At 34.1% G+C, this 10,937-nt stretch overlaps 1 non-coding gene across 1 annotated transcript; it reads right to left on the bottom strand.

The window, feature by feature from the left end:
• Positions 1-3,978: 3,978 nt before the first annotated feature.
• LOC148761733 (small nucleolar RNA snoR8a) lies at positions 3,979-4,071 on the bottom strand. Its single transcript, XR_016027741.1, has one exon. It is a non-coding gene; the product is annotated as a small nucleolar RNA snoR8a (small nucleolar RNA).
• Positions 4,072-10,937: the final 6,866 nt, after the last annotated feature.

The raw sequence follows: 10,937 nt of genomic DNA, 5'->3' as shown, positions 1-10,937 counted from the left end.
ATGCTCAACAAAGGGAAGAAGCTCACTAATAACACTAAAAATACTATACAACAACAAAATAAATATGGTAAATAATGAGAATATATACATTAAAGATTTATTGTGGACAGTCAGCATACTGTTCTGAAAGTTCATGCACAGATGCCAGCCTATGCATGAGTTTAGGAGCTGAAATTTATGATCTTTGTGGTGGAAAAGAATGCTGAGATAATTTGCAGCATGTGTTTATTTATTTCAATGTAAAATCTAAACACTAAATTCATACAAAAGATACACAACATACATACAGTACATAAAATTTAATAGTCCTATTTTCTATTTTATGAAAAAAATACACTTTGCATGTCGCTGATGATGGTCCATCCCATTGCATCTTTAATGCCCAGATCAGCACATAAGAGCTCCAAAAACCATTTCCAATAGTCTTGGTTCTGGACACCACTAACCACTGCCCATGCAAGAGGGAACATTTGGTTGTTCCCATCTCGGCCCACAGCAACTAAAAGCTATCCTTTCACTAACCCATTCAAGAAACAATCATCTAATCCAAATATACGTATGCAACCTTTCAAAAAATTATTCTTCAATGCCCCAAAGCAAATATACATTCGATGAAAAACTGCTGCCTCATTTGGTGCAAACCTATCCACCTCTATTTTAATTGTTGACCCCTCATTTCTCTCTAAAAGCTCATCAGCATATTGTCTTAATCTGCTGAACTCGTCTACATATTTATCTCGCACTTCCTTCATCACTAATAACTTGACTCTTCTAGCCTTTGTTAGACCAATTGCCACACCTAGCTGTTTTCTCACCAACAGTATGATTTGTCTTGCCCTTAGGAATGGCATCTTGATAATATCACCTTTCAACTTACTAGCCAAAACCCTTGTTGTCACTCTCTCGTTCTTAATTGTAAGCAAACAATTGTGTGTTTCGAGATAGGTTTTCACTCTAAAGGAGTTATCATTCCCGTGCTTTGAAGCTAGGATTTCCCACTCACATCCAATTTCAACACATTTAGCTCTAACTCTGACCTTGTCATTTTTTTTGAAAATGAAAGAAAACTGCTTAGCCATACTATACTCAAACAAAATAGCTTGGAAATGTCCCAGATCCTTAAAAGATTGACCTAAAAATAAGTCCAACATCGACTGATCGAAAGTACAAAACAGTCCACTCGACCTGACCCCTTGTGCCACATCAGCTTCAGACCCAGAGCTTGTAGAAATGTAACTCCTTGGGTCACTAGAGTCAATATAATCACTATGATCTTTTGCTATTGATGGTCCAACAGCCAGGCCTCCATCATTTCCAATAGCTTCAGATGGGCTTCCAATAGCTTCAGATGAGCCATCAGCAGCTTTAAATTGGCCTCCAGCAAGTTCAGAAAGGATGCTAACATTTTGAAATTGGCCGCTAACACCTTTAGATAGGCCACTAGCAGCTTTAAATGGGCCTCCAATAGCTTCAGATGAGCCACCACTAGCTCTAAATTGGAGTTCAATACCTTTTAATGCACTCACAGCTATTGATTTAGATGGCCCTTCTTCATCTAATTACTTTGATGCAACAGCTAGCAACTTATCTCTACTTGCATTAAATTCTCTAATTTTCTCCCTAGCCATTGGCAACTCATCATCCCCTTCATCACTTAACCATCTTGTATCAAAACAATCTTCATTTAAACCTTCTTCATCTTTATTTAAACATTTTTCATCTCAAACTTCATTATTTGATGATAGAAACTCCACATCCTCATTGAGTGCTTCAGGCATTGGAGTACCATGTTGAGTATTCTCCCCATGCTCAACATAAACAGCAAGAAAACCTTTCTCCTTAAGTAATCTGCACAAACTATTCACACTTTGATCATCTAAAATTGCTCTCAAACCATTCCCATCTTTAAAATATGCGCCTTTAATCAATCCTATATCATATTTTAAAGCCTTTGGCATCTGCAATAGAGTCTAATAACAGATGGTATCAATATCCAGTATATCAACCATCTTCCTCTTTCCGTTCTTATATGCAAACTTGGGTTCATGAGCTAAGATCCCCCTATGATGGAAGCATAATTGAAAGCGATTGTTATCTGCATGATAAATTTGAAAGACCCAATCAGCAAACATTAAAACAACTACAAATCTAGTATTTGACCAAGAATTGAACATTAATATTGTATGTGCCAATTAAGGGTGTGGAGAATAGAATGCTGAGTAATAATGCAGAAAAAATTAATCACAATAATAGACATAGGAATATACTACAACTCAACAACATATAGACTAAGGCATGGCCAATTAAAAGTTACAGGTCAACAGATCCAAACAAATACTAAATCTAATCAATTTTGTTCCAATCACATCCTCACATGTCAATTTCATTTACCACTATGTTTGGAGGGGTCATATTGTAATGTTTTATACACACTTTGAGATATTGTTGTCAACCATGTGTCGAAAATGGATAATTTATTCCCAACAACATCATACTCATCTTTATGTGCCCCAACCACCATAAAGTACCCACATAAAGTCATATAATTTGCCAAAGTTGGAAACTGAATCAAAGAGAATTTTGGTGCATTACCTTTTGCCTATATTTTGTTTGTCTTATCTAACACATCAGCAACAATAACAAATTATAAAAACAAAGCCAAATCAGCATAAATTAAAAACCTAAACCCTAATACTATAAATAAATACATCTGCAACAATAAAAAATGAAACAACAAAACCCTATCTTAGTAAACATTAAAAACATAACCTAATACTATTCATCATCAACATAATGATTTCATATTGTGCTCTTCCAAAGCAGCAGCCTTTTCCTTTTCCTTTCCCCTTCTTTCTCTCGATTTCTTCCTTCTCCCAAGCTCTTACCCATTAGATTTCTTGATTTCAGCTTTCAAGCATCCTTGAATTCAAGGTTTGTCTATTTTAGGTTGGGTTTCAAGCTTTTAGGTGGGTTTTTGGTTTCATAGTTTCTCAATTTTTCACTCTCAATTTAGTTTTTAGCCTAGGTTTCAATCTCAGTTTAGTTTAGTATGTACGTTGGGCTTTACTCTCGATTTTTTGCTCTCTCTCGATTTAGCTTATCGAAATTTCAAAGGTTAACGACTCTGACGCAAATAATGGTTGGTTTAAGGTTTAGCCACTATTTAGGGATAATTATCATGGTTAAGGAGAATTGGAAACTAAAAGCCAAATCTTACCCCCGCACCATCTGATCAAAACTGCCACATGGCATTTCTTTTATAAAATTAGCATAATATATTTTTTTGTTCATTTTTGTCCTTATACATTGAAATTTTATTCACATTAGCCCCTGCACCACTGTCATACCCAATATGATAATATTACGTGTCATTGCCATGTCATCACCTCAAATGACGTGGCACCGCCACATTATCATATGCAATGACATGGCACTGCCACATCATTCAACCAGTTACACATATGTTGCCACGTTATCCAAGTTTGCCACGTCAGCACCACGTCCGCTGTTTGGGGGAGGGACTAAATTAGAGAAATTCCCAAAATCAAGAAACTAAATTGTTTCGGTTTTAAGTCGGAGCACTAAATTGAACGAAATGGGCGAGTACAGGGACTTCTCAAGTCTTTAAACCGTTTAGTTACAACCTTCACAATTTATAAATACACATTCGTTTAAAATTATTTAACTCTTACCGAATTTACCTTTTATTTAAATTTACTCAAAATTTCTTATAAAACGATTTTATTTAAACCCTAATACCACAATCAAATTCTACTAAATTTAAATTTAAATTAATAATTTCGAAACCCTTAAAAATTATTAATAAAATAAGATGAAACAAATATTTAAAGTTATATTTAACTTTATCAACCATAAATAAAATCTTTAATTTAGGATATTTCAACTTAAAATAAAAAATATAACTTAAAATATTAAACAAAATAAAAACATAAAAAATAAATAAATAATTGGAAAGGTGGAACTCAGATTCTATGGTTGTAATAAGAGGTTTGTCATGTCCAAATTAATCAAGTCAGAACGAGAAATTAATTTTATAATCATCGGTAACTCCATATCTCTGTTTTTTCAATTTTTTTAAAAGCAAAAACTAAATCAACATATTTTTGCTTATTTGATTTTAGCTCAAGTAAAAAACCAACTTAAATAACTAATTTCAAATTTGTTTACTATTATAAATACAAGAAGAAAGAATTTATTTAGCGATTATATATTCTTTTATTTTAACGTAATACAAGTTATTCATCTAAATTTGACTTCATATGTGAAATTTTTATAAATTTTCTTTTATAAAAGGAGAGTTCAAACTTAATTTTTGTCCAAATAATAAATTAATTTACATATTCTAGAATCAAATAATCAAGTTAAAAAAATATTTATATATATTTTCAACACCCTAAATCTTTTACACTTAAATATTTGACTTATTAATAAGCATATCAATAATAATATACTCGAACTGTGTAGGGACTTCACAAGTCTATTTGTTGCTCAAAACTACAGACAAAATTAAATGAATAATCAAATAATATAACTATAAAATCAATAAAAAAGATAAAGACTCATCTACAAGAGGAAACTGACAAACACAAAATATGAATGAATGTAAGAAACTGTTAGAGGAAATTGTGAGAATGGTATTGCACATGGCTCACACACTTAGTTAGGCCGACAAGCTATCTTCATCCACAACATACCTTACGTTTTCAGACATTGTCCTTCATAATGGACAGTTGTTGCGTGCATGATCGATTTTTCTGCAACTTGAACATGCTTTCGGTCATTGCATTCGTGGAGGCGCCGATAGACTTGAGGATGGTGTCAGATTTGTAGACAAAACTACAAATGGGGATGGATAAATCTATCTATTATGCTTGTACCTCTTGCATTGCGAACATCTCTATGCTCGATTGCCTTCACTAGCCGATGGAATCCTTTTCCTCCTAAGCCTTCTCGCTTGGCGTCGCCAACGTGGTGGTAAGATGACAATTTGTTTCACATGAAGGAGGATGTCCCACTCACTAGGATGCCCTATGGAGTGAATGGACCTCGCATAACCTTCTACAAAAATGGTTGTCTTGTAGTAGTCAGCGTAGAATTCAACAGCTTCACATTTGCATTTTTTGAAAAATACAATGAACTAAATGTTCAAGCACAATGTAAATGCTATGTCAACTTATGTTCAAATAAGAAATAAAGATATTCTGACCTTATTGTTGCAATGGCATCGCTGCATGGCAGTAAATCTATTTGGAACACACAACATGAACACATCTTCCTAGACAGGTTTACAAGTTCGTCCATCTTCTCGTCTTTAACTTCAAACTCCACTCGATTGATAGGTTTAACTACAAAATGATGTGCATCATTGAACCGTTTGCTCAACTGCCTGGCACCCAAGGGCTGAGGGGCATGGTCACCTTGACGGCCTCCTCGTACCGATCATGGAACTAACGCTGAAACATGTCTCTGATGAACTCGATCAAAACAGTGACTGACATTTGTCTTGCATGCTTTAAGCATGAGTTAACACATTCCGCAATGTTGGATGTCATGAGTTGGTATCGCCTTGCCGGTGACTATCATGTGCCCATATCTCAAGGCCTATTCTTAAAAGGTCAGCATGGGCTCCGATGTGAATCTACTTGAGCTAGTTCATATGTCTGTTGAAATCAAAAACCTTATAGCAATCTCGAGCAAAGGGTGAAAATCATTAAAACGTCATCACACTTGAATTTTTTTTAAAGTTTTTTTTTTCAAGTGGTAACCACATAAACCATGGTGCGCTTCTGGGTATGCATTTTGGATTGCTTTCTTAATGTCGAGATGCTGATCAGAACTGAACATAGTTTTTTCAGGACAACCAATTGCATCATGCAGCTTGCTAAGAAACAACGTCCACGAGTCTTCATCCTCAACATGGCCGCTGCCTAACTCAATTGGATATATGCACTCGTTCGTATCTTTGCATACAGCGACAAACAGAACACCCTTGAACTTGCCTTTTAGATGTGTCGCATCAATTGCAATCGTAGGACGCATTACATCCCTAAACCCACGAATATAAGCCCCGTATGACCAGAAACAATATTTGAATCTTTGTGCCTTATCAGTAGCCACTGTAGTGACTGTGCCAAGGTTTTCTTGTTCCAACATTGTAACACCCTATACCCTCATATAGAAGCCAATAAGACCTTATCAATAAGACGAAAGGTCAAGTGACGTAAATTTAAGTGCCAAGGAGCGGTCATGGGTGAAAAGAATATTGTAGAATAAAATAATATTAAAATTTCAATATTTTATCTATCATTGAAATTAGTCATGAAGGAGGACTGTATGACTAGTCTAAGTGGGGGAGAAGTAAGAAGAATTTTGAAGAAAAACAACATTAGTGGGGCCTGCATGCCTTTATTAAATAAAGTAAGAGCGGGTAAGTATATATTTAAATATTATGGTGACACCTTAATGAAGTGCAAATTTTATATTTTATTTGTACAAGTGTAAAGGAAGGAAAATAGAAGGAAATTGAAATTAAAGAAATGTTGGAAGGACCAAATTGTAAAGGATGAAAAGTTAGAGGGTCAAATGGTAAATAAGGAAACGTTTGAGGACTTATGTGCAATTTCAACATTTGAAGTTAAATGAAAATTAACTAACCAAGGAAAGTTAGATTATGTGGGATAATAAGATGTGCATGTAAATTCACTATTACATGAAAATGATAGCATGCAAAAAGGAGAAAGTTAGTGGGGAACATGTGGGACCCCACCATATGAAGTAAAAGGAAGAATAAGATTAAATTTATTTGCATGTAATGAGATTGGTGCATCAGGTGGCCAAATGAGGAAAGCAAAATGTGGGATGTATGTGACTTAAAATAGATTAATGAATGACCAAATAAAATATAAGGTAAAGGTGGTGCATGAAATAGGATTGGAGGAATAAGGTGGCGTATGAAATAAATAATAAAGGAAGAAAAGATGGGATAGTGAAGGTACGGATGGAGAAGTAAAGTGAGGATAGATAATGGACCAAAGAGAAAGGGAGGAAATTGGTGCATGAAATTTGAGTGGGGATGAATGGGTCCAATGAAAAGTGAGGAATAAGTAAGGAAATGAAAGGTGAAGGAAAAGGTTTGTGTGAAAAACCGCACCTTCGAGAGAAAAGAAAGAGAATCAGTTTTGAAAGAACAGAATAGTAAAGAAGAAGAAGAAAAAGGGAGAAAAAAGAAAAGCTGGAGGAAGGTTTGGTTTTGGAGGAATTGGAGAAAAATCGAGACGTTTTCCTCCCATATGCCATTGTTGGAGCTTAAGAAGGCATGGGTGATTCGGCTTAATGATTCCAAGGTAAGGAAGGTAAAAGTTGTCATTTTGTTTGAATGTATGCTTTGTAAACCGATTGTAATGTGAGATTGTGCTTGTGGTAGCAAGGATCTTCAAGGATTCAAAGAACCGGATTCGTGCATGCGACTTGTTCTTAAAAGTATGTAACGACCTTCTTCCCGATCGTTACAGGCGTTCGAGACTTGCGAGTGAACCCGTCAAATCCTGAACAAGCCGTAGTTGAGATTCCTGATAATTAAATTGAACATTCTAGTGCATAAGTAAATCGACTTTTAATATTAATACTATCATTTACTTAAACTAAATAAATAGTTGTAATTAAGGTGTAGCAACTAGATAACAATATCCATGTTTAACCAACTTCAAGATAGTTTCAACATCACACTTAGAATCCATTACACAACCTCAAGGTTTTAGTAAGTACATTTTCGATAAACTAATAATTTTTATAAGTTTGACTATTTACCCAACATGACCCTTATGCAGCAGAGTGACTCGGAGTGGAAGTCTAAGAGATGCCATTACCTACGTCGCAGCAAATCTTAATATACTAGGCAATACACTTGAGTTGATCACTTATCTGCAAAAGGAAGATAAGGGGGTGAGTCTCACAAACTCAATAATCATCGGCTTTGTGAGTAGGGCGTAGATGGGAAACAAGCCAAGGATAGATAATTTGAACATTAAAAACATATGAATATATATAAACAATTATATATATGTAAACCCAAAAGTTGTGTAACGAAATAATCGCTTCAAGTAATACAATAAAACCAGTGCAAGTAAAAGATTTCGACCGTCGAAATCATTTGTTGTAATATATTCTTTGTAAGAGAGCATTCACACACACACAAGAAGTCCATTCGAAAAATAAGTTTCACTTGAATTGATGCATGAATTTAAGGATTAGCTGTATGTTACCTTAAGTTGGAATTGGAGTTTATTTCTAAGGAAAAATTGAGAAATCATGATTTGGTATTTCTATCTCTCATTCAAGGATTTTTTTTTCTATGTTTCAGTTTTTTTTTGTGATTTTCTTTTGCTCGAGGACTAGCAAAATCTTAAGTTTGGTGGTGTGGTAATTCTATTTTATAGAACTATTTTACTCCAATTTTGTTATTAAATATTAGCTAAGTCCTCAATTTTCAATTGTTATTTTATTCATTTTTAGTAGTTTTTATAATTAGGGTACTTTAAGTTAGTTATTTTAATTTTATGTTTTTCTTGTTAATTTGGTAATTATTTATTGGTTTTTATTTCTTTTGTAGGATTAAAGGTGATTGGGCTTAATTTTGGAAAATAAGGTGTAGATAGACCCAAAATCTGCTTGCATATACTTTGGTATTCCAGCCCTATCTCGAGTTACAGAACTCCAAATGATGCGATTCTTAGACTAGTGGAAAGCTAAGATACAGAGCTACAACTTTAATGAAGATTAATTTGCCCAATTCTGCTTCGAAGATAGAGAAAATCACATTGGAAAATGGCTGGACGTACTGTGCCGGGAATGGAATTTTGTAAAGACTGATAATTAATTTTTGGGCCTTTCATTACACTTTTAAGCCCAATTAAACCCTAGGTCAGCTGAAGGAACTTTAGGTTAAGTCTATTAGTATAAATAGGATATGTTTAACAAAAAAAAAAAACACACAACTTTTGAGAGATTCAAGAAGTTACAAGTTGAGGCTAAAACTTGGAGATTAAGGCGAAAAATATTGTTTTGTTTTCTTCTTTAGCTTTTATCTTTCTTGATACTTTCAATGGTTGAATTTTATACAATGTTATTTTATTTTGCAATTATGAGTAGCTAAACTTCTTTCTCTAGGATTGCAATTGAACTCACATGTAGTTTAAGTTTTTAATCTCTTTCTTACTTATTTTAATGGAATTTGAATTGTTTATTCCAATTTGTTCTTAATGCTTTTAATTGCCTGATCACCAATTAAATTGATCTAGGAACCTAAACAAACTTGGGAAAGGGAGTTTAGAGTAGACTAAAATTGGGATAGCATATGATCAAATTAATTGATTTGCGTATAGGATAGGGATATACCTATAGGCCATATGTAGCCAGATTAGAGCCTGAACTTAATGAGTTTGTTTTAATTTCAATTCACATAGGGATATAGTGTTTTGATTAAAATAGATATTTTTATAGGACAAGTCGGGAGACCCTTATAAATAATTGAAGACTCTAGGTTAGCAATTTAACCTGTTGAAATAAGTTAAGGAAGAGAGGTAAGATTTAGATGAAGTGTGAGGGATATTGTAATCCTAGGCTTATTTGATTTGATATTTTCTAAAGTTATTATTATTTTGATTTTTCTTATTGGTTTTAATTTCAGTTAATTGGTTTTAGTTAATTACTTAATTTTGATTGTTTGGATAAGATTACATTGTTATAATTTTAGTACTTAGTAAAGTTTTAGAGCAATTCTCTGTGGGATTGATACTCTACTTGTTATTATACTGTCTACTCGATACGTATACTTGCGTGGTAGGAGAAAAACTGACATTTCCCTATTTCTAAAACCCTTTACATATATAGCTTATATATATTTATATATTTCCAAAACAATTTTAAAAGTCATGGCATCCACAATTGCCTAGCCTTTCTACTAACTCATGCTTTCCACAATAACAATGTATAAATCTTAATCATATAGTTATATATGAAACATCATTCTATATATTACGAAATCTTTTTCAAATAAACACGTCTTACTCACCTCACAATATTAGGACACTACGTTGCTATTGGTTTGGGTGCGTCTCTAGCTAATTTTACTTGCCGGTCACCCGTTATCTCCTCCAGTACACCACCACAGCAAACCTTCCTCACTTGTAAACTTCCTAGCAACAAATTAAACTCAATCTACTTAATTATACACATATATGGGCAGCAACTTGATTAATGAATCCTTAATCAAATTTCATATTTTTCATCCTCATCATTCACAATAATCTAACATGCAATCTATGAACTTTCAACCAACCAAATCCAATACAACATAATGTACTCTCATTGCATGCTCACTTTTCATTTTTTTTTTTTGACTTTGAATCCCTCACATAAGTCACAAATTCCTCACATCCTCGATCACCATTGCTGCCACAAGCACAAGTAATCAATATCCATCTTACTTTTCTTTCCACCCATGATTTCAAGGTTTCAAGCACTTACCCATTATTTGTCTTGCTTAAACTCACAATACTTCCAAGAACAAGCCGCATGCATGCACCAGATTCTTTGGATCCTTGTAGATTCTTGCTACCACAAGCACAATCTCACATTACAATCAGTTTACAAAGCATGCATTCAAACAAAATGACAACTTTTACCTTCCTTACCTTGGAATCACTAGGCCGAACCACCACTTCGTCCTTCAAGCTCCAACAATGGCATGCAAGAGAAAACCTTTCGATTTTTCTCCAATCTTTCCCAAAATTGAGCCTCCTCCAACTTGTTTTCTTCTTCCTCCTTTCTCTTTTCTTTTTTCTCCTTTCTTCCCTTCTTTTGCTTTCAAGGCCGATTCTCTTTCTTTTCTCTCAAAGGTGCGGTTTTTCCAAGCCTTT

This window comes from Theobroma cacao, chromosome 7 (assembly GCF_053813885.1).
Source record: "Theobroma cacao isolate CCN51 chromosome 7, ASM5381388v1, whole genome shotgun sequence".
NCBI classification, from domain to species: Eukaryota; Viridiplantae; Streptophyta; class Magnoliopsida; order Malvales; family Malvaceae; genus Theobroma; species Theobroma cacao.
This window is presented reverse-complemented; position numbering and strand designations above follow the sequence as displayed.